Source organism: Hyperolius riggenbachi, chromosome 6 (assembly GCF_040937935.1).
Source record: "Hyperolius riggenbachi isolate aHypRig1 chromosome 6, aHypRig1.pri, whole genome shotgun sequence".
In the NCBI taxonomy this organism is placed as follows: domain Eukaryota; kingdom Metazoa; phylum Chordata; class Amphibia; order Anura; family Hyperoliidae; genus Hyperolius; species Hyperolius riggenbachi.
Genome location: NC_090651.1, coordinates 391,664,518 through 391,690,378, shown reverse-complemented (window position 1 = coordinate 391,690,378; position 25,861 = coordinate 391,664,518). Strand labels below are relative to the sequence as shown.

Sequence of the window (25,861 nt, the reverse complement as noted above, 5' to 3'; positions counted from 1 at the left end):
AATCAGGTGTTGCTGCTCACAGTGAGGACTTGCTGCAGGTCTCTATTGGTAGTAATCACACAGGGACAGGGAACGCTAGTGAGGGAATGCAGTCATGCTGGGCACCGGAGTGTACAGGGAGGTGGGAGAGGTGAGGAGAGACACAGGCTGGCCAAGCAGCAGTAATCAGGTGTTGCTGCTCACAGTGCAGATATGCTGCAGGTCTCTATTGGGAGTGATCACACAGGGACAGGGAACGCTAGTGAGAGAATGCAGTCATGCTGGGCACCGGAGTGTACAGGGAGGTGGGAGAGCTGAGGAGAGACACAGGCTGGCCAAGCAGCAGTAATCAGGTGTTGCTGCTCACAGTGCAGATATGCTGCAGGTCTCTATTGGAAGTGATAACACAGGGACAGGGAACGCTAGTGAGGGAATGCAGTCATGCTGGGCACCGGAGTGTACAGGGAGGTGGGAGAGCTGAGGAGAGACACAGGCATGCCAAGCAGCAGTAATCAGGTGTTGCTGCTCACAGTGAGGACTTGCTGCAGGTCTGTATTGGGAGTGATAACACAGGGACAGGGAACGCTAGTGAGAGAATGCAGTCATGCTGGCCACCGGAGTGTACAGGGAGGTGGGAGAGCTGAGGAGAGACACAGGCTGGCCAAGCAGCAGTAATCAGGTGTTGCTGCTCACAGTGAGGACTTGCTGCAGGTCTCTATTGGGGGGGATAACACAGGCACAGGGAACGCTAGTGAGGGAATGCAGTCATGCTGGGCACCGGAGTGTACAGGGAGGTGGGAGAGCTGAGGAGAGACACAGGCTGGCCAAGCAGCAGTAATCAGGTGTTGCTGCTCACAGTGAGGACGTGCTGCAGGTCTCTATTGGAAGTGATAACACAGGGACAGGGAACGCTAGTGAGGGAATGCAGTCATGCTGGGCACCGGAGTGTACAGGGAGGTGGGAGAGCTGATGAGAGACACAGGCTGGCCAAGCAGCAGTAATCAGGTGTTGCTGCTCACAGTGCAGACTTGCTGCAGGTCTCTATTGGGAGTGATCACACAGGGACAGGGAACGCTAGTGAGGGAATGCAGTCATGCTGGGCACCGGAGTGTACAGGGAGGTGGGAGAGCTGAGGAGAGACACAGGCTGGCAAAGCAGCAGTAATCAGGTGTTGCTGCTCACAGTGCAGATATGCTGCAGGTCTCTATTGGGAGTGATCACACAGGCACAGGGAACGCTAGTGAGAGAATGCAGTCATGCTGGGCACCGGAGTGTACAGGGAGGTGGGAGAGCTGAGGAGAGACACAGGCTGGCCAAGCAGCAGTAATCAGGTGTTGCTGCTCACAGTGAGGACGTGCTGCAGGTCTGTATTGGGAGTGATAACACAGGGACAGGGAACACTAGTGAGGGAATGCAGTCATGCTGGGCACCGGAGTGTACAGGGAGGTGGGAGAGCTGAGGAGAGACACAGGCTGGCCAAGCAGCAGTAATCAGGTGTTGCTGCTCACAGTGCAGATATGCTGCAGGTCTCTATTGGGAGAGATAACACAGGGATAGGGAACGCTAGTGAGAGAATGCAGTCATGCTGGGCACCGGAGTGTACAGGGAGGTGGGAGAGCTGAGGAGAGACACAGGCTGGCCAAGCAGCAGTAATCAGGTGTTGCTGCTCACAGTGCAGATATGCTGCAGGTCTCTATTGGGAGAGATAACACAGGGATAGGGAACGCTAGTGAGGGAATGCAGTCATGCTGGGCACCGGAGTGTACAGGGAGGTGGGAGAGCTGAGGAGAGACACAGGCTGGCCAAGCAGCAGTAATCAGGTGTTGCTGCTCACAGTGCAGATATGCTGCAGGTCTCTATTGGGAGTGATAACACAGGGATAGGCCCATACACATCATAAACCTCCAGCAGATCTGCTAACGCTAGCGGTTTTTGAAGCAGATTTTCAGAGGGATTCTAGGCATCTATAGAGAGATTTTCTAAACATGCCTAGTGTTCAGCGATGAACAGAAACTACGCCAGTGCGAACTTACACATCGTGGTTCCCATCTACACATCGTAGTTCATAGGTGAAGTTTCAAAACTACGCTTACGAATTTACGCGTAGCAAAGTACCGCTACGCGTAGCTTACACCCACTATGCGTAGTTAGCATGTGTATTGCGTAGTGAACTACGAATACATTATTCGCGTCTAATTTCCCGTGTGCGATTGTATGCTTACAGATTTATGCACTGGAAAGGGGAATGTACGCATAGAAGAGTTCCCAGTATAAGCAGTTAAAGAGGAATTAATGCGTAAAATTTTATGCAAACGGGCATAAGTATCCGCATACACTATGCTTCGCACTACGCGTAATTGTGTATTTTAACGCGTAGTCTACGAAATGCATACAAAGCGAATATTTGGTTTCGAAGCCGTCGTTTGGCGAAGCGTAATTGCATAAAACTACGCGTAGTTCCAGCGTAGTGAAGTTGGCTGACTACGACCATCCCTGCTAGCGTTTTTTGGAGCGTTTTTGTGTAGCAAATTTCAAATATTGTTGCACTAAAGCTGTTATTGATCAGCTTCTGTAACAAAAACGCCTGGAAAACCGCTCTGATCTAGCGTTTTCCACTTTCCTATACTTTACATTGAGGCAGAAACGCCACAGAAATCTAAAAAATGCTGCAGCCCCCGAGTTTGCGTTTGTGGAGAAAACGAGGCGCTCTGGTGTGCACTATCCCATTCACTTCCATTAGCCAAGCGGTTTTCCCCCGCAAGAAAGGTGGATTTCCTCAGTTTTTCCACCTCCCAGTCCAACACTGCACTGGATTTTATTAGTTAGACTGTTAGTTGTGTTTAGCTTTCACAATCAGTAAAAAATCTTTCATTTGCTGTACCCTGGTAGAGATGGCTCGAACGGTTCACATGCAAACTTATTCACGCAAACTTTATGGCGGTTTCAACCAGCCCCCTATACTACATCATTAGGGTCAACTTTGACCCTCTACATCACAGTCAGCAGGCACAGGATAGCCAATCAGGCTACACTCCCTCCTGGAGCCCCCCCCCCCCTTATAAAAAGGCAGACAGCGTCACCCATTTCCCTCACTCGTGTGGCTGCAGTAATTAGAGAAGGGAGAGGCGCTGCAGAGACATTAGGGAAAGCTTAGTTAGGCTTGTTAGGTTGCTTCTTCTTGCTGACCCTTATTGCTAAAAAGCACTCCTCATCCTCAGCAGCTCTTCTGAGAGCTAATGTTGTTCTTGTGATCTATTTGTGTGTGTGTGTGTGTCCCACAGACACTTGTGTTGCACATACAGCCCTGTCAGTCAGTCGCAGCTGCTGGGACCTTGGCCCCTTGGTGGTAATTCCTACTGTGCCACTGCCAGGCCCAGCACATTCAGTGACTACCTGTGTGTGTGACAGGTGTACATTTGTAATACCCATCACTGCATATACCTACCTGCGCAAAAGGTGGATCAGCGCAACACCAGGCCGCCTCCGAATGGCCTCCAATCAGAGGTGCGCTGAGCCCCCCCAGAAACTACAAACGCACCTTGAACCCAAACAGAAGCTCTGCATATACACCAAAAGCATGGCTGTTAAGTAGGAGCAGCTGACCAAAAACGAAATAAATTAGTACATAGCAAGGAAATGAACAGCTCTACTTAAAAACAGGCAAGTGCCTACCTGCAAAAGAGTGCAAGCCCCACTTGTGGGGTCGAATACACACCGAGCATACACATGACCTGTCTACCACTGGAGGAGGATGTTAGTTTCCTGTAACAGCTTGCATGCAACCTATTAAGTACTCGTCCCTCCCACTGCGAAGAAGTCGTTATGGAGGATCGACTTCTTCGCAGTGGGAGGGACGAGTACTTAATAGGTTGCATGCAAGCTGTTACAGGAAACTAACATCCTCCTCCAGTGGTAGACAGGTCATGTGTATGCTCGGTGTGTATTCGACCCCACAAGTGGGGCTTGCACTCTTTTGCAGGTAGGCACTTGCCTGTTTTTAAGTAGCGCTGTTCATATACCTACCTGTTGTTCAGTAGAGATGGCCCAAACCTCCGATTTTCGGTTTGCGAACTGGGTTCAGGAAGTTCCACAAAAAGTTTGGTTCGCGCAAGCTTCCGCGAACCGCAATAGACTTCAATGGGGAGGCGAACTTTGAAAACTAGAAACATTTATGCTGGCCACAAAAAGGTGTTTCAAGGGGTCTAACACCTGGAGGGGGGCATGGGTGAGTGGGATAGATGCCAAAAGTCCCGGGGCAAAAATGTGTATTTGACGCAAAGCAGCGTTTTAAGGGCAGAAATCATATTGAATGCTAAATTGAAGGCCTAAAGTGCTTTACAACATCTTGCATGTGTATACATCAATCATGGAGTGTAATTAGAGTACTGCTTCACACTGACACACCAAACTCACTGTGTAACGCACCGCAAACAGCTGTTTGTGTAGTGACGGCCGTGCTGGAGTGATGCGCACCATGGCGAGAGTGTAGGCCGTGGCGGTTTTCAAGCCCATATGGTTGCCGGTAGTGGTGCTCAAATACCCCTTTTTAAAATTCGAGTTTGGTCGAATTCGAATAGTAAATTATTCGAGGTCAGTCGAATATTCGAGTCGAATAAATTTTACTATTCGATTCGACCTCGGACTTCGAGCTCACTATTCGAGTCGGTATTCGAGCTCATTATTCGAGCTGACTATTCGAATTGGCCTTAAATAGCTTCCCAACACTTGTTTTGAGGGTTAATGATGCAAGAAACATATTTTTTTCCAAGTGACAACAGCAAGTGATTATGTGGGGATGTTCCTTTAAAAAAAAAAAAGGTGAAAAGAGAAGTTGTGTCCAGAATTTTGTTCAGTACTGTATATACTTCTTCTTCTTCTTCTTCTTTATCTTCTATATCTTCTTCTTCTTCTTCTATATCTTCTTCTTCTTCTTCATCTTCTTCTTCTTCTTCTTCATCTTCTTCATCTTCATCTTCTTCATCTTCATCTTCTTCATCTTCTTCATCTTCATCTTCTTCATCTTCTTCTTCATCTTCTTCATCTTCTTCATCTTCATCTTCTTCATCTTCTTCTTCATCTTCTTCATCTTCATCTTCTTCATCTTCTTCTTCTTCTTCTTCTTCTTCTTCTTCATCTTCTTCTTCATCTTCTTCATCTTCTTCTTCATCTTCTTCATCTTCATCTTCTTCATCTTCTTCTTCATCTTCTTCATCTTCTTCTTCTTCTTCTTATTCATCTTCTTCATCTTCTTCTTCTTCTTCTTCATCTTCTTCATCTTCATCTTCTTCTATATCGTCTTCTTCGTCACTTATTTCTCTTTTCATTTTTTTTTTTTTTAAAGAAATGCAGCTATTTTTGAGCGTAACAACAAATAGCTGGTGGCGCACGCATGTTGGAAGCGCCATTGTATGTGCTCCCTGGCAGTGGAAACACACAGACAGCAGGAGGTAAATTTAGCAGCAGGAGGAGGAGGATGAGTGTGTGGCAGCATGCAGTCAATGAGGCAGGCAGCGTGACATAATAGCCCTGGTACCTAGCGGTGATACCATGGCTGTAAATAAACACAACAGGAGGTCCCAGACAGCGGTCGTGCAGCCCACATTGTGTCCAATACACAACTGGGACAACACAGTTTTCAACCCGGGCACCTCAGAAAAATTAAACCTTTTTTTGTAATGGTTTTGTAGTTTTGGTTTTACAACCAATTACACAGATATATAGCTATTTTTTGACGTAATAGCTGGTGGCAGAGTGGCAGCAGAAGGTAAATCTGTGTACCCTGGCGGTGGGAAACACAGACAGACAGCAGCAGCAGCAGGAGGAGGAATGGAGGAGAGTAATTATGTGAGCAGCTATTGTTTGACGTAATAGCTGGTGGCAGTGTGGCAGCAGAAGGTAATTCTGTGTACCCTGGCAGTGGGAAACACAGACAGACAGCAGCAGCAGGAGGAATGGAGGAGTAGTGTGAGTGTGGCAGCAGGTAGGCAGCGTGACATAATAGCCCTGGTACCTAGCGGTGATACCAGGGCCGTAAATAAACACAACAGGAGGTCCCAGACAGCGGTCGTGCAGCCCACATTGTGTCCAATACACAACTGGGACAACACAGTTTTCAACCCGGGCACCTCAGAAAAATTAAACCTTTTTTTTTTTTTAATGGTTTTTTGGTTTTTGGTTTTACAACCAATTTAGCTATTTTTGGACGTAATAGCTGGTGGCAGAGTGGCAGCAGAAGAAGGTAATTCTGTGTACCCTGGCAGTGGGAAACACAGACAGACAGCAGCAGCAGGAGGAGGAATGGAGGAGTAGGCGAGCAGCTATTGTTTGACGTAATAGCTGGTGGCAGAGTGGCAGCAGAAGGTAAATCATCTGTGTACCCTGGCAGTGGGAAACACAGACAGACAGCAGCAGCAGCAGCAGGAGGAGGTATGGAGGAGCAGTGTGAGTGTGGCAGCAGGTAGGCAGCGTGACATAATAGCCCTGGTACCTAGCGGTGATACCAGGGCCGTAAATAAACACAACAGGAGGTCCCAGACAGCGGTCGTGCAGCCCACATTGTGTCCAATACACAACTGGAACAACACAGTTTTCAACCCGGGCACCTCCGAAAAATTAAACCTTTTTTTTTTTTAATGGTTTGTTTGGTTTCGGTTTTGCAACCAATATAGCTATTGTTTGACGTAATAGCTGGTGGCAGAGTGGCAGCAGAAGAAGGTCATTCTGTGTACCCTGGCAGTGGGAAACACAGACAGACAGCAGAAGGGCAGTACACAGCAGCCCACTGTAGGTGTAAAATGTGTGGCTGCAGGCGACGTAATAGTCAAAGTGAACCAGGCTGGCTTAGTGAGCAGGAGCCAGGAGGTGGTAAAGGGTGGTAAGGCACATTAACGATGGTTCCGGCAGCCAGTTCATGTCCCCCTCTCGCCGACAACAGGGGCCAGGAACTCGCCTTCCACCCACGCCTGGTTCATCTTGAGAAACGTCAGTCTGTCCACAGACTTGTGAGACAGACGTGAGCGTTTCTCGGTGACCACGCCACCAGCTGCACTGAAGCAGCGCTCGGACAGCACGCTGGAAGGGGGGCAGGACAGCACTTCCAGGGCGTACTGCGCTAGCTCGCTCCAGATCTCCATGCGCTTGACCCAATACTCCATGGGATCAACAGGGGCATCGCTGTCAAGCCCACTGTACGACCCCATGTAGTCAGCCACCATGCGGGTCAGGCGCTGGCTGTGACCGGAGGAGGATGCTGCTGCATGCATCTCCTCTCTAGTCACTGCTGCCGGAGCCTCTACAGTCCTGTAGAGCTCGTGGCTGAGAGACAGCAGGTCTGTGGGGCGCTTGCTGCTGCTGGATGCAGGCACCTTCTGCTGCCTCTGTGCTGGCTGCTGGACAGTGGGGGTGGAAGGCTGGGGGAAGGCTTCCTCCAAGCGCTCAACAAGGGCCTGCTGCAAGCTCCTTATTCGTTGCGCTGGGTCTCCTCCTGCAGGCGGCAGGAACTGGCTCAACTTCCCCTTGAGGCGTGGGTCCAACATCATGCTGATCCAGATGTCCTCCCTCTGCTTCATCTGGATCACCCTGGGGTCCCTGCGCAGGCACGCCAGCATGTGCGCTGCCATTGGGAAGAGGCGGGCCACGTCTGCTGGCACATCGACGTCAGTGCTGTCCTCATCCTCCTCCTCTGCCGCCTCATCCTCTCTCCACCCCCGCACCAACTCAGCTGCGCTGTGCTGATCCCCCTCATCAGCAGCCAGGTCAGGGACCTCCACCAAGTCCTCCTCCTCCTCCCCCTCAGAGGTGGACTGCGCAGCTGGTTGCCGCTCCTGCTGGTTCAAGGCTGCCGCTCCCTGTTCCAGCAAACCATCGAGGGCCCTGTTCAGCAGAGAAACCAGGGGCACCCACTCGCAGACCATAGCATGGTCCCTGCTCACCATGTTTGTGGCCTGCAGGAAGGGAGCCAGCACAAAGCACACCTGCTGCATGTGCCTCCAGTCATCATCGGGGACGATGGACGGGATGTTGCTGGTCTTGTCCCTTCTCCGAGCTGCGGAAACAGTGGCCAGGGCAAGGTACTGGTTGACAGCGTGCCTCTGTTCAACCAGACGCTCCAACATCGCCAGGGTGGAGTTCCAGCGAGTCGGAACGTCAATGATCAGCCGATGGCGTGGCAGATCCAGCTCCTTTTGCACGTCTTCCAGGCTCGCACAGGCTGCAGCCGAGCGCCGGAAGTGACGCACAACATTCCTTGCCGTTTCCAGCAGTTCGCCCATCCCCTGGTAGGTGCGCAGGAACTTCTGCACCACCAGGTTCAGCACGTGGGCAAGACAGGGGATGTGGGTCAGGTTTCCCCTGTCTATGGCAGCAACCAGATTGGCCCCATTGTCGGACACCACCTCTCCGACTCTGAGGCCTCTGGGGGTCAGCCAAATCCTCTCCTGCTCCTGGAGTTTGGCCAACACGTGGGCTGCCGTCAGCTTGGTCTTGCCAAGGCTGACCAAGTGCAGCAGCGCTTGGCAGTGGCGGGCCTTCACGCTGCTGCTGAGGCGGGGGGTTTGGCCAGGTGTGGCGGAGGATGGCAGAGGATCGGAGGAACCCGCTGCAGTTCCCCTGACCCTGCGGGGTGGCACCACCCACTGTGTTGCTGCTGCTGCTGCTGCTGTGCCCGCTGCTGCTCTCCCATCCTCACCCCCTTCCACCAAGCTGACCCAGTGGACAGTGAAGGACAGGTAGCGGCCTGTCCCGAAGCGGCTGCTCCAGGAGTCCATGGTGACGTGGACCCTTTCACCAACCGCGTGCTCCAGCCCTCGCTCCACATTGGCCATCACAAAGCGGTGCAGTGCTGGAATGGCCTTGCGGGAGAAAAAGTGTCTGCTGGGGAGCTGCCAGTCTGGGGCTGCACAAGCAAGCAGCGCCCGCATGTCGCTCCCCTCCTGCACGAGCGTGTACGGCAGGAGTTGGGAGCACATGGCCCGTGCCAGCAAGCCGTTCAGCTGCCGCACGCGACGGCTGCTGGGAGGCAGAGCCCTAACCACCCCCTGGAAGGACTCGCTCAAAAGGCTCTGGCGTGGCCTTTTGCTGACACGGGAATCACCAGACACAGCGGAGGAGGCCACTGAGGACTGGCTGCCAGAACAGGCCTCAGTGTCGGCGGCAGGAGTTGCAGAGGGGGGAGGAGCAGTGCGTTTCCGCACTCCTGCTGGTGCTGCTGGAGGAGCAGGAGGGCGGGTGGCTGCTGTTGCTGCTGCTGAAGGCTGTGCAGTGATGGGTGTGGTGCCACTGCCAGCACCAGATGCCTTCAGCCTCTGGAACTCCTCATGCTGGTGGAAATGTTTAGCCGCAAGGTGGTTGATCAGCGAGCTGGTGCTGAACTTTAAGGGGTCTGCACCTCTGCTCAACTTCCGCTGACAGTGGTTGCAAGTGGCGTACTTGCTGTACACAGTGGGCATGGTGAAAAAGCGCCAGATTGGTGACAGAAACATCCCCCTACGGCATGGAAGCGCTGCTGCCTGTCTCCCTGTGGTGGTTGGGGGGGGGGGCTTGGGTGCGGCTGGTGGTGGTACTGGCTGATGCTGCTGCTGCTGCTGCTGAGCCTGAGACACCAGCAGGCTGTGGGTCGCTGCCAATGCTTGCAATGATGCGCCTCCTTGCAAGGCCCACAAGCGCATCCTCCTCCTCCTCCGAGCTGCTGAGGACGACATCCCCTGGAGGTGGTGGCACCCAGTCTCTGTCTGTCACCGGGTCATCAACATCATCCTCCCCCTCCTCAAACATGTCCTGCTGGGATGATGACCCCCCAAACTCCTCTCCTGATGCATGGATGGGCTGCTTGACTGTCGCCACAGTCTTGCTGTCCAATCCCTCATCCCCCAAAGTGCCCATCAGCATCTCCTCCTCAAAATCGCCAACAACAGCAGACAATTAACTCATCATGCCTGGGGTCAAAAGAGTGCTGAATGAGAGGTCGGCGACTGACGGTGAACTGGCCTCCTCCCCAGACCCTGCTGGGCGGCTGCTGCGAACAGGGGTGGTGGTGGTGGTGGTGGTGAGGGTGGAGGCCTCGGATGCAGAGCTGATGGCGGGCTGCTCATCCTCCGTCATGAGTTGCACCACAGTGTCTGCATCCTTTTCCTCAATGGGACGTTTCCGACCCGGCTGGAGGAAAATGGGAGCAGGTGCTACACGCTGCTGCTGCTGTGTCTCTGCAGCGTGAGTTGCAGATGCTCCTGCTGGGCGGCGCCCAAGGCGTCCACGGCCAGTGGCTATGGGAGGAATGTTAGCCACTGACGCTGCTGCTGCTGCTGCGGAACTGTGCATGGTGGCGCGCCCGCGGCCGCGGCTTGCCACAATGCTGCTCCCTCTCCTCCTGATTCCCTTGCTGCCCTTCCCCTTGCCCAAACCGCGCTGGCTGCCACTTCCAGACATCTTCAATGTTTTGGGCGTATAGACAAAAGTTTTTTAAAAGGGCGGGTGAAAAGTGGGGTACTTTAATGGAGTGGGTTGGTTGGTGAGGTGACTGAGTGAGTGTCCCCTAGTACAGTAAGTAAGTAGTAACAGTCAGGAAGTACAACTAGCAGTTACAATAATCAGTAGTAATCACAAGTAAATTTAGTGTGTGTACACTCAGACAGTGAGTGCACGCAGGCAGGAGCTAGTAGCCTATGAACACAGTGACTGAGTGTCCTAGACTCCTAGTACAGTAAGAGTAAGTAGTAGCAGTAAGAAGAACTAACTAATTACAATAATCAATCAGCGATCAGAAGGAAATGGAGTGTGGGTGTGTGTACACTCAGACACTGAGTGCACGCACGCAGGAGCTAGTAGCCTATGAACACAGTGACTGAGTGTCCTAGACTCCTAGTACAGTAAGAGTAAGTAATAACAGTAAGTAGAACTAACTAATTACAATAATCAATCAGCGATCAGAAGGAAATGGAGTGTGGGTGTGTGTACACTCAGACAGTGAGTGCACGCACGCAGGAGCTAGTAGCCTATGAACACAGTGACTGAGTGTCCTAGACTCCTAGTACAGTAAGAGTAAGTAGTAACAGTAAGAAGAACTAACTAATTACAATAATCAATCAGCGATCAGAAGGAAATGGAGTGTGGGTGTGTGTACACTCAGACACTGAGTGCACGCACGCAGGAGCTAGTAGCCTATGAACACAGTGACTGAGTGTCCTAGACTCCTAGTACAGTAAGAGTAAGTAATAACAGTAAGTAGAACTAACTAATTACAATAATCAATCAGCGATCAGAAGGAAATGGAGTGTGGGTGTGTGTACACTCAGACAGTGAGTGCACGCACGCAGGAGCTAGTAGCCTATGAACACAGTGACTGAGTGTCCTAGACTCCTAGTACAGTAAGAGTAAGTAATAACAGTAAGTAGAACTAACTAATTACAATAATCAATCAGCGATCAGAAGGAAATGGAGTGTGGGTGTGTGTACACTCAGACAGTGAGTGCACGCACGCAGGAGCTAGTAGCCTATGAACACAGTGACTGAGTGTCCTAGACTCCTAGTACAGTAAGAGTAAGTAATAACAGTAAGTAGAACTAAATAATTACAATAATCAATCAGCGATCAGAAGGAAATGGAGTGTGGGTGTGTGTACACTCAGACAGTGAGTGCACGCACGCAGGAGCTAGTAGCCTATGAACACAGTGACTGAGTGTCCTAGACTCCTAGTACAGTAAGAGTAAGTAGTAACAGTAAGAAGAACTAACTAATTACAATAATCAATTAGCGATCAGAAGGAAATGGAGTGTGGGTGTGTGTACACTCAGACAGTGAGTGCACGCACGCAGGAGCTAGTAGCCTATGAACACAGTGACTGAGTGTCCTAGACTCCTAGTACAGTAAGAGTAAGTAGTAACAGTAAGTAGAACTAACTAATTACAATAATCAATCAGCGATCAGAAGGAAATGGAGTGTGGGTGTGTGTACACTCAGACAGTGAGTGCACGCACGCAGGAGCTAGTAGCCTATGAACACAGTGACTGAGTGTCCTAGACTCCTAGTACAGTAAGAGTAAGTAGTAACAGTAAGAAGAACTAACTAATTACAATAATCAATCAGCGATCAGAAGGAAATGGAGTGTGGGTGTGTGTACACTCAGACAGTGAGTGCACGCAGGCAGGAGCTAGTAGCCTATGAACACAGTGACTCAGTGTCCTAGACTCCTAGTACAGTAAGAGTGAGTAAGTACAAGTAGTAACAGTAAGTAGAACTAACTAATTACAATAATCAATCAGCGATCAGAAGGAAATAGAGTGTGTGTTGTGTGTGTACACTCAGACAGTGAGTGCGCACACGCAGGAGGTAGTAGTAGCCTATATGAACAGTGACAGTGAGTGTCCCTACGGGTACAGTAAGAGTAAGTAGTAAGTAAGTACAACTAACAATAATCAAACAGTAATGAGAAGGAAATAGAGTGTGTGTACACACAGACAGTGAGTGCACGCACGCAGGAGCTAGTAGCCTATGGACAGTGACTGAGTGTCCTAGACTCCTAGTACAGTAAGAGTAAGTAGTAACAGTAAGTACAACTAACTAATTACGATAATCAATCAGCGATCAGAAGGAAATAGAGTGTGTGTTGTGTGTGTACACTCAGACAGTGAGTGCAGTGCGCACACGCAGGAGCTAGTAGCCTATATGAACAGTGACAGTGAGTGTCCCTACGGGTACAGTAAGAGTAAGTAGTAAGTAAGTACAACTAACTAACAATAATCTATCAGTAATCAGAAGGAAATAGAGTGTGTGTACACACAGACAGTGAGTGAGTGCACACACGCAGGAGCTAGCTAGTAGCCTATAAACAGTGACAGTCAGTGAGTGTCCTACTCCTAGTACAGTATAACTACAATACTATTAGTAAAGGACAGCAGAAATACTGGTATAGAATATGAGAGAAATAAACAGAGGACAGCTGCCCACAGAGGCAAGGCCCCCCTGAGGCCTAAACCTGTAAGCTTGCAGCAGCTGCCTGCAGTTCTCTAATGTAACACACAAGCTACTAACTAAAATACAATGTCTATCTAACTAACAACAATATAGGTGTATATGGCAGGTGTAGGTGAGCAAAAACGCTAGGTAAATGACCACAATAGAGCACTTGCTAAGCCAAAGCACAAAGGAGCAACTCTCTCTCTGTACAAGTCTCAGGCAAGCATGGAAAAACCGAACATGGCGGCCGCTATTTATAGGGTAGGGGCTGGCCAGGGTCCCCCTCTGTGATTGGCTGCCGTCAGAGGGCCTGGGAGCCCTCTGATTGGCTCTAAGGACATCAATCTGGGCTATGACGCTATTCGAGCTCGGTACCGAGCTCGAATAGCGCCGGGTGGCTCGAATAGCTCGAATAGTGAATGGGCTATTCGAGTGTACTCGGATAGCCCATTCGAATAGCTCCAGCTATTCGGAGCTCGAATACCGAGCTCGAATAGCTGAAAAAGAGCTCGAATATTCGAACTACTCGAATATTCGAGCTCTGCTGAGCACCACTGGTTGCCGGGCTGTGGTAGCTCAATGATAGAACAACAGTGACTGTCAGGTAGTTATATGCAGTGATGGGTGTTACAATGTGCACCTGTCACACACAGACAGGTACCGGACAGGCACAGTGACACTGCGTGCGCTCACGTAGGTAGGTGGGTGCACTGTGAACAACAGGTAGGTAGGTATATGCAGTTATGGGTATAACAATGTGCACCTGTCACACACACAGGTAGTCACTGAATGTGCTGGGCCTGGCAGTGGCACACACAGTAGGAATTATCAAGGCTGTCTATGCAACACAAATGTCAGTGGGACACACAGAAAAAAAAAATAGATCACAAGAACAAGATTAGCTCTCAAAAGAGCTGTTGTGGGTGCTATTTTAGCAATAAGAATCAGCAAGGAGCAAGCTAAGAAGCCTACAAGAGCCTAACTAATCGTTCCCTATGAGAGTCTGCAACAGCTGTCCCTTCTCTAATTACTGCAGCCACACGAGTGAGTGAAAAGCCTGACGCTGCCTGCCTTTTATTAGGGGGGGGGGGGGGAGCTCCAGGAGGTAGTGTAGCCTGATTGGCTACAGTGTGCCTGCTGACTGTGATGTAGAGGGTCAAAGTTGACCGTAATGGTGCACTATGGGGGCGAACCGAACTTCCGGAAAAGTTTGCGGTTCTCCGCTAACACGAGCCACGGAAATTCGCCGGCAACCGTTTTCCGGCGAACTGTTCAGGCCATCTCTATTGTTCAGTGCACCCACCTACCCACGTGAGCGCACGCAGTGTCACTGTACCTGTTCATGGTACCTGTGTGTGTGTGACAGGTGCACATTTGTAATACCCATCACTGCATATACCTACCCGTTGTTCAGTGCACCCACCCACCTATGTGAGCGCACGCAGTGTCACTGTACCTGTTCATGGTACCTGTGTGTGTGTGTATGACAGCTGCACATTTGTAATACCAGTCATTGCATAATTGTTCACAGTACCTGTGTGACTGCACACTGTTTAATATACCAGTCCGTGCATACCTGTTAACTGCACCTGTGTGACAGCTGCACATTGTATTGCAATACCAGTCACTGCATACCTTTCACTGCACCTGTGTGACTGCACATTGTATTAGTCAAGTCAATGCATACCTTTCACTTCATCCCCGCCGATATGGACAAAACAGGCAGAGTGTAACGATTGGTGTCAGCACACAGAGAGAATCTGATTATTGGTGATCTGCAGTATCACCAAGAATACAGATATATACCTGATTCTGGATGATCTGCAGAATCACCAATAATACAGATATATCGCTAACCTCTGGACACCTGTGTATATAATGAGTGTTTGATGCAACAGTAACAACTTTGAGTAAACCACCTGATGAGCAGGTGGTCCTTGGCAGTATGGGCAATACTGCTCTTTTGAGAAGCACGAGAACCTTCCAGCAGCCTGAGACCTTCCAAGGGGTGGAGTCTCAGGCTGAAGGTAGGAAGGGCCAGTGAGTGAGTGACACCTGAAGGTGGATGTCACTAGCTGGTCTGGGGACTATCTCTTACAGGAGAGAGATAGCTCTCGAGGTCGGGCAAGCCAGGTCGGCAACACACGGACATACAAAGTACAAAGACAGAAGGCTGATTCGGTATCCAAGACAGGCAGGGTTGGCAACGAATAATCAGATGTGCGTGGTACCGAATCAGAGAGCGGAGGGATAGTCAGGAAAGCAATAGGTCATAACAGATATCAAACAATGCCTAGTCTTGGGTGTGAGGTCCGTGGTCTCTACACCCTGGAACTAGTCTGAAGTATAACAAAATGATAACACAAGTCCCTAAGCTTGGGTGTGAGGTCCGTGGTCTCTACACCCTGGAACTAGTCTGAATAATAGCACAATGATAACACAAGTTCCCTAATCTTGGGTGTGAGGTCCGTGGTCTCGACACCCTGGAACTAGTCTGAATAATAGCACAATGATAACACAAGTTCACCTAATCTTGGGTGTGAGGTCCGTGGTCTCGACACCCTGGAACTAGTCTGAATAATAGCACAAAGATAACACAAGTTCCCTAATCTTGGGTGTGAGGTCTGTGGTCTCGACACCCTGGAACTAGTCTGGATAATAACACAAGTAGTAATCTGGCTCAGTGCAAATTCCCAGGTCCTCCTGGTTCAAACCCACTGTTGGATCTGACTAAGGTCTGAGTGCTTCCACGTAGTGATCGCAACGGCAGACAACTTGAGACTGGCCAGCGGTAACTATATATGGAGTAGTGCTCTCTGGCGCCACCCCTAAGTGATGGATGAATAGTCACTTGCTCTGTGGTCAGCTGACCAGCCTGGTCAGCTGATCCCCCCTTGACCGTCATAAAAGTTCTGCCTCTCAGCACGCGTGTGCGTATTCCTGAATCTGTGTGAACTAACAGACCCAGCCACACCAGACGCATGCCGCTGCGTGCAACCCGCCGCGCTGGACGCGGAACCAGCCGCCTTGCTATCAGCACACGCGGCGGCTTTTCCGCGTTCACTCACAGTACCAGACGCATGCTTCTGCGTGCAAACCGCCGCACTAGACGCGGAATCAGCCGCCTTGCTGTCAGCACACTGCTTTTCCGCGTTTTCTCACACAGAGGCAGAGCCAGGGGCAGACCCAGAGGCAGGCCACCCAGCAGGTCTGTTCGAGGTGGTGTTGATGTGTTTTCGTGCGGCCCTGGACCAAAGTACAGTGCTCAGAAGAATTCATCAACTCCCAAGATTGTCAGGACGTGGTTGACTATTTAACACAGAACACCTCATCTTCCGCAGCCACCAGCGCTACTACAAGTACCACATCCGCTGCATTTGACACTTCACTGGAGTTATTTGGTGGGGAATTAACTGATTCACAGCCATTATTGTTACAACCAGATGAAGGCGCTAAGCAGCAAGTTACACCACCTCATATGTCTGAGTTAGGTGGCGACACTATGGATGTAACATGTGAGGATGAGGATGATGAAGTACCTGCTGTTGGTGCAGTTTATGAGGTGTCTGAGGCAAGCAAAGCTGGGCAGGATGATGATGATGATGATGATGATGATACGGATGCCACGTGGGTTCCCAACAGAGGAGATGAACAGGGGGAAAGTTCAGAGGGGGAGTCAGAGAGGAGTAGGAGGAGACGAGTTCCTGAAAGAAGCAGGGGGAGCTCGTCGTCAGAAACAGCTGGTGGCAGTGTCCGGTGCCATGTATCGCCACCTATGGACAGCCAACATGCCCTTCAACGTCAGCTGCTGAGGCCACCATAGTGCCATCACCCCAGGGGGGGCTCAGCGGTTTGGCCATTTTTTTGTGTGTCCACCTTAGATCAGAGCAATGCCATCTGTTCTCTCTGCCACCAAAAATTGAGCCGTTAAAAGGCCAACAGCCGCGTAGGGACAACTGCCTCCTGCACAGGGAGAAAAGGCACAAACTGCAATGGGAAGAACACCAGAGGAAAAGCAGCACACAAAAGACAAGCCATCCTCCTTCTCCTCTTCCTCCTTCAGGTGCAGCTTCTTCAGCCTCTTTCTCCCTTGCAACTTCACAATCACAGCCACCCTCCTACTCTCCGCCTCTTCCCTTGAGCGGTTCCTGCTCCTCTGCCCACAGCAGCAGCCAGGTGTCCGTGAGGGCAATCTTTGAGTGGAAGAAGCCAATGTCTGCCAGTCACCCCCTTGCCCGGGGTCTGACAGCTGGCGGGGCAGAACTGTTAGCTCGCCAGCTATTACCATACAAGCTGGTGGACTCTGGGGCCTTCCGAAAATGTGTGGCCATTGGGACACCGCAGTGGAAGATACCAGGCCACAATTATTTCTCAAAAAAGGCGATACCCAAACTGTGCCATGAAGTTGAGAGGCAAGTGGTGTCATCTCTGGCACACAGCGTTGGATCAAGATTCCACCTGACCACTGATGCCTGGTCTGCCAAGCACGGTCAGGGCAGGTATATTACTTACACAGCCCATTGGGTCAACCTGGTGAATGGTGGCAAGCAGGGAGTACGTGGCTGTGCAGCGGACCTAGTGACACCTCCACGGCTTGCAGGCAGGCCTGCTGCCACCTCCTCTCCTCCTGCTACATCCTCTTTGCTGTCAACCTCCTCCTCCTCCTCCTCCTTGGATTAGTGGCAGTTCAACTCTACTGGTGCTGCAATCTCCTCTCCAGCTACACAGCCCCAGCTCCCGCTGGCCACACATGCACACTGGCCACACGCACGCTGGCCACACATGCACGCTGGCCACACAGGCACGCTGGCCACACATGCACGCTGGCCACACATGCACGCTGGCCACACATGAACGCTGGCCGCACACTGACGCTGGCCCCACATGCACGTTGTCCATACAGGCACGTTGGCCACACATGCACGCTGGCCACACATGCACGCTGGCCACACATGCACGCTGGCCACACTGGCCACACATGCACACTGGCCACACATGCACGCTGGCCACACATGCACGCTGGCCACACACCCACGCTGGCCACACAGGCACGCTGGCCACACACGCACGCTGGCCACACATGCACACTGGCCACACTGGCCACACATGCACGCTGGCCACACATGCACACTGGCCACACAGGCACACTGGCCACACATGCACGCTGGCCACACATGCACACTGGCCACACAGGCATGTTGGCCACACATGCACGCTGGCCACACATGCACGCTGGCCACACTGGCCACACATGCACACTGGTCACACATGCACGCTGGCCACACAGGCACACTGGCCACACATGCACACTGGCCACACAGGCACGCTGGTCACACTGGCCACACACGCACGCTGGCCACACATGCACACTGGCCACACAGGCACGCTGGCCACACACGCACGCTGGTCACACATGCACACTGGCCACACATGCACGCTGGCCACACTGCTCAATCATGCACGCTGGCCACACATGCACACTGGCCACACAGGCACGCTGGCCACACATGCACACTGGCCACACAGGCACGCTGGCCACACAGGCACGCTGGCCACACAGGCACGCTGGCCACACATGCACACTGGCCACACAGGCACGCTGGCCACACAGGCACGCTGGCCACACAGGCACGCTGGCCACACACGCACGCTGGCCACACATGCACGCTGGTCACACATGCACGCTGGTCACACATGCACGCTGGCCACATAGGCACACTGGCCACACATGCACACTGGCCACACATGCACACTGGCCACACATGCACACTGGCCACACAGGCACGCTGGCCACATAGGCACGCTGGTCACACATGCACACTGGCCACACATGCACACTGGTCACACATGCACGCTGGCCACACAGGCACGCTGGCCACATAGGCACACTGGTCACACATGCACGCTGGCCACACATGCACACTGGCCACACATGCACGCTGGTCACACATGCACGCTGGCCACATAGGCACACTGGTCACACATGCACGCTGGTCACACATGCACACTGGCCACACATGCACACTGGTCACACATGCACGCTGGCCGCACATGCACGCTGGCCACACAGGCACACTGGTCACACATGCACGCTGGCCACACACGCACGCTGGCCACACAGGCACGCTGGCCACACAGGCACACTGGCCACACATGCACACTGGCCACACAGGCACACTGGCCACACATGCACACTGGCCACACAGGCACACTGGCCACACATGCACACTGGCCACACAGGCACACTGGTCACACATGCACACTGGCCACACATGCACACTGGCCACACATGCACGCTGGTCACACTGGCCACACATGCACACTGGCCACACATGCACACTGGCCACACATGCACGCTGGCCACACATGCACACTGGCCACACAGGCACGCTGGCCACACATGCACGCTGGCCACACACGCACGCTGGCCACACATGCACGCTGGTCACACATGCACGCTGGTCACACATGCACGCTGGCCACATAGGCACACTGGCCACACATGCACACTGGCCACACATGCACACTGGCCACACATGCACACTGGCCACACAGGCACGCTGGCCACATAGGCACGCTGGTCACACATGCACACTGGCCACACATGCACACTGGTCACACATGCACGCTGGCCACACAGGCACGCTGGCCACATAGGCACACTGGTCACACATGCACGCTGGCCACACATGCACACTGGCCACACATGCACGCTGGTCACACATGCACGCTGGCCACATAGGCACACTGGTCACACATGCACGCTGGTCACACATGCACACTGGCCACACATGCACACTGGTCACACATGCACGCTGGCCGCACATGCACGCTGGCCACACAGGCACACTGGTCACACATGCACGCTGGCCACACACGCACGCTGGCCACACAGGCACGCTGGCCACACAGGCACACTGGCCACACATGCACACTGGCCACACAGGCACACTGGCCACACATGCACACTGGCCACACATGCACACTGGCCACACATGCACACTGGCCACACAGGCACACTGGCCACACATGCACACTGGCCACACAGGCACACTGGTCACACATGCACACTGGCCACACATGCACACTGGCCACACATGCACGCTGGTCACACTGGCCACACATGCACACTGGCCACACATGCACACTGGCCACACATGCACGCTGGCCACACATGCACACTGGCCACACAGGCACGCTGGCCACACATGCACGCTGGCCACACACGCACGCTGGCCACACATGCACGCTGGCCACACATGCACACTGGCCACACAGGCACGCTGGTCACACATGCACACTGGCCACACATGCACACTGGCCACACATGCACGCTGGCCACACTGGCCACACAGGCACGCTGGTCACACATGCACACTGGCCACACATGCACACTGGCCACACATGCACGCTGGCCACACTGGCCACACAGGCACGCTGGCCACACATGCACGCTGGCCACACTGGCCACACAGGCACGCTGGCCACACATGCACGCTGGCCACACAGGCACGCTGGCCACACATGCACGCTGGCCACACATGCATGCTGGCCACACATGCACGCTGGCCACACAGGCACGCTGGCCACACATGCACGCTGGCCACACATGTACGCTGGCCACACAGGCACACTGGCCACTCAGGCACGCTGGCCACACATGCACGCTGGCCACACATGCACACTGGCCACACAGGCACACTGGCCACACATGCACGCTGGCCACACATGCACACTGGCCACACAGGCACACTGGCCACACAGGCACGCTGGCCACACATGCACACTGGCCACACAGGCACGCTGGCCACACAGGCACACTGGTCACACATGCACCCTGGCCACACATGCACACTGGCCACACAGGCACGCTGGCCACACATGCACACTGGCCACACACGCACACTGGACACACAGGCACGCTGGCCACACATGCACGCTGGCCACACATGCACGCTGGCCACACAGGCACGCTGGCCACACAGGCACACTGGCCACACATGCACGCTGGCCACACACGCACACTGGACACACAGGCACGCTGGCCACACATGCACGCTGGCCACACATGCACGCTGGCCACACTGGCCACACAGGCACACTGGCCACACATGCACACTGGCCACACAGGCACACTGGCCACACATGCACACTGGCCACACAGGCACACTGGCCACACATGCACGCTGGTCACACAGGCACGCTGGCAGCACCTGCACACTGGCCACACATGCACACTGGCCACACAGGCACACTGGCCACACAGGCACGCTGGCCACACATGCACGCTGGCCACACAGGCACACTGGCCACACATGCACGCTGGTCACACAGGCACGCTGGCCACACAGGCACACTGGCCACACATGCACACTGGCCACACATGCACACTGGTCACACAGGCACGCTGACCACACATGCACACTGGCCACACAGGCACACTGGCCACACATGCACACTGGCCACACATGCACACTGGTCACACAGGCACGCTGACCACACATGCACACTAGCCACACAGGCACACTGGCCACACAGGCACGCTGGCCACACATGCACGCTGGCCACACAGGCACACTGGCCACACATGCACGCTGGTCACACAGGCACGCTGGCCACACAGGCACACTGGCCACACACGCACATTGCCCACATGGACACAGGAGGATATAAGTTGATGGAAATTTACTGATATTGAATTGATCAATTAACATAATCGGACATCATAGAAAATATCGGTCAATCATAAAGGAATCGACTGCTGTTCACATGATTTCTGTTGCCACAGAATCAATTTTTGGTGTCAGAGAATGGAGTCAGAAAATTGGTAAGATCGATTAGTGAAGCTGAATTGCCTAGGATCTTGCTTGCAGTGTGTGGGCTATGAGTGGATCGACTTTCAATTAATCACGCTGTTGTTGAGAAGAACACACTTCAGTTAATCACTTAATTACTGGATATATTGTCTGGGTGTCCATAGCCAATCGGTGGATAGAGAATCGAGTAATGTGCCTGATGTGGGAGATGTGCCTACACGGGGCGTCCCTGTAACCAATGCAATCTACGATTGCGTCCAACCGAAGCCTCCCATCTGAATGCTAATTTATGTAATTCCTGCTAGGTATGGTACAGCAGGCAAAGGGTGTATGACAGTACACCTGATTGGCTGACTGGTGTCTGCTGGCCAGATAGAGGCAGGATATTGCTCTAGCTGGAAGTTAGCAATTGTGTGTGTTGCAGTTGGCATTCAGTTTAGAGGTGGTGGGGTGAGTTCCCTGGAGGTGAGAGGTCCAGGGCTTGCCCACACTTCCCTCTAGGTGTCGCATGGTGGTTTGGGGGCCCCAGCTAGTGAGAGAAACCTGGGGCCCCTGGTCTGTCATGTGGACCAGTGTTTGTGATATCCGTAGCCAATCGCTGGATAGGGAATCGAGTAATGTGTATACAGCAGATTGGATGCAATGTGGATATAATGTCGGTGTATCTGTAGCCAATTGCTGGATAGGGAATCGAGTAATGTGTATACAGCAGATTGGATGCAATGTGATATAATGTCTGTGTATCTGTAGCCAATCGCTGGATAGGGAATCGGGTAATGTGTATACAGCAGATTGGATGCAATGTGGATATATTGTCTGTGTATCTGTAGCCAATCGCTGGATAGGGAATCGGGTAATGTGTATACAGCAGATTGGATGCAATGTGATATAATGTCTGTGTATCTGTAGCCAATCGCTGGACAGGGAATCGAGTAATGTGTATACAGCAGATTGGATACAATGTGGATATAATGTCTGTGTATCTGTAGCCAATCGCTGGATAGGGAATCGGGTAATGTGTATACAGCAGATTGGATGCAATGTGATATAATGTCTGTGTATCTGTAGCCAATCGCTGGATAGGGAATCGAGTAATGTATATACAGCAGATTGGATGCAATGTGGATATATTGTCTGTGTATCTGTAGCCAATCGCTGGATAGGGAATCGAGTAATGTGTATACAGCAGATTGGATGCAATGTGATATATTGTCTGTGTATCTGTAGCCAATCGCTGGATAGGGAATCGAGTAATGTGTATACAGCAGATTGGATGCAATGTGGATATATTGTCTGTGTATCTGTAGCCAATCGCTGGATAGGGAATCGGGTAATGTGTATACAGCAGATTGGATGCAATGTGATATAATGTCTGTGTATCTGTAGCCAATCGCTGGACAGGGAATCGGGTAATGTGTATACAGCAGATTGGATGCAATGTGGATATAATGTCTGTGTATCTGTAGCCAATCACTGGATAGGGAATCGGGTAATGTGTATACAGCAGATTGGATGCAATGTGGATATAATGTCTGTGTATCTGTAGCCAATCACTGGATAGGGAATCGGGTAATGTGTATACAGCAGATTGGATGCAATGTGGATATAATGTCTGTGTATCTGTAGCCAATCGCTGGATAGGGAATCGAGTAATGTGTATATACAGCAGATTGGATGCAATGTGATATGTCTGTGTATCTGTAGCCAATCGCTGGATAGGGAATCGAGTAATGATACAGCAGATTGGATGCAATGTGGATATATTGTCTGTGTATCTGTAGCCAATCGCTGGATAGGGAATCGAGTAATGTGTATACAGCAGATTGGATGCAATGTGGATATAATGTCTGTGTATCTGTAGCCAATCGCTGGATAGGGAATCGAGTAATGTATATACAGCAGATTGGATGCAATGTGATATAATGTCTGTGTATCTGTAGCCAATCGCTGGATAGGGAATCGAGTAATGTGTGTACAGCAGATTGGATGCAATGTGATATAATGTCTGTGTATCTGTAGCCAATCGCTGGATAGGGAATCGAGTAATGTGTATACAGCAGATTAGATACAATTTGCATATAATGTCTGTGTATCTGTAGCCAATCGCTGGATAGGGAATCGAGTAATGTATATACAGCAGATTGGATGCAATGTGATATATTGTCTGTGTATCTGTAGCCAATCGCTGGATAGGGAATCGAGTAATGATACAGCAGATTGGATACCATCCTGTAGCTTCCAGCAGCACAAGTGTATAGTCCATAGATCACTCATTTTGCTTTTGTTCTTAAAATACATGCTTATCTCTGCCAAAGTTTACATTACAAAAATGACCCCGGAGGATTGCAGCCAAGTTCAATGTTTACAGCAATTATCAGCACTTCAGCTGAGAGGTTGTAATAAATTTACCCCTCCAAGCCACACTGGAGTGGAAACAGCCTGAAAGCTCATCATTCAGGCAGAGATCAGACTGCAGACATTGCCTGACATACACACAAGATCTGGTGACAGCTTACATTGTACACACTGGGGGGAGTTAACTGGGGGAGGTGACATAACTGGGATGACATGACTGGGGGTAACATAACTAGGGTGACATACCTGAGATAACATAACTGGGGGGTGACATACCTTGGGGTGACATACCTTAGGGTAACATAACTGGGGGGTGACATACCTTGGGGTAACATAACTGGGGCAGGTGACATAACTGGGATGACATAACTGGGGGATGACATGACTGGGGGTAACATAACTAGGGTGACATACCTGAGATAACATAACTGGGGGGTAACATAACTGGGGGTGACATAACTAAGGTGACATACCTGAGATAACATAACTGGGGGAGGTGACATAGCTGGGGGGTAACATAACTGGGGGTGACATACCTGGGGTGACATAACTAAGGTGACATACCTGAGATAACATAACTGGAGGAGGTGACATAGCTGGGGGGTGACATAGCTGGGGGGTGACATATCTGTATCTTACAAATAGTGAAAGATAAATCCTGCAGATGCATTATTGATCAGGGCCTTATTTTAAGTTCTTTTAAACACACTAAAGTATAAGTAGGCAGCAGGGAACAATGAGAAGTTGTCACTTACCCTTCTGGGCAGCGCTGGTGACAAGCGGGTGACAGCAGACAATATGCCACCCTTCTCTGCAGCCCTCGGGAGCCAGCGACCAGCACGCTAGCGATACTTCCACAGATCAGGCAGCGAGAGCTCCTCCGCTCACAGCCCCTCCCCTTTCCTACTACTAACCCTTTCCTGGCCAGGCAGATCCCTGCAGCATTCCTGGTGGGAAGCATCCTATGGGGCTGATGTATGTGCTGATAAGCCCCTCCCCCTTCCTACTACTAACCCTTTCCTGGCCAGGCAGCTCCTGCAGCATTCCTGGTGGGAAGCATAAGCCCCTCCCCCTTCCTACTACTAACCCTTTCCTGGCCAGGCAGATCCCTGCAGCATTCCTGGTGGGAAGCATCCTATGGGGCTGATGTATGTGCTGATAAGCCGCTCCCCTTCCCCTACTAACCCTTTCCTGGCCAGGCAGCTCCTGCAGCATTCCTGGTGGGAAGCATAAGCCCCTCCCCCTTCCCCTACTAACCCTTTCCTGGCCAGGCAGCTCCTGCAGCATTCCTGGTGGGAAGCATAAGCCCCTCCCCCTTCCTACTACTAACCCTTTCCTGGCCAGGCAGATCCTGCAGGATTCCTGATGGGAAGCATAAGCCCCTCCCCCTTCCTACTACTAACCCTTTCCTGGCCAGGCAGCCCCCTGCAGCCTTCCTGGTGGGAAGCATAAGCCCCTCCCCCTTCCTACTACTAACCCTTTCCTGGCCAGGCAGATCCCTGCAGCATTCCTGGTGGGAAGCATCCTATGGGGCTGATGTATGTGCTGATAAGCCCCTCCCCCTTCCTACTACTAACCCTTTCCTGGCCAGGCAGATCCCTGCAGCATTCCTGATGGGAAGCATCCTATGGGGCTGATGTATGTGCTGATAAGCCCCTCCCCCTTCCTACTACTAACCCTTTCCTGGCCAGGCAGATCCCTGCAGCATTCCTGATGGGAAGCATCCTATGGGGCTGATGTATGTGCTGATAAGCCCCTCCCCC

At 52.0% G+C, this 25,861-nt stretch overlaps 1 protein-coding gene across 1 annotated transcript in view; it reads right to left on the bottom strand.

Annotated features, from left to right (window-relative positions):
- LOC137523143 (chemerin-like receptor 1) overlaps window positions 1–24,933 on the bottom strand; it is a 262,038-nt gene extending 237,105 nt beyond the window's left edge. Inside the window, exon 1 of the mRNA XM_068243381.1 lies at window positions 24,854–24,933. The gene's annotated coding sequence lies outside the window, so the exon portion shown is untranslated. The remainder of the gene's footprint in view (window positions 1–24,853) is intronic.
- Between the last annotated feature and the right edge of the window lie 928 nt (window positions 24,934–25,861).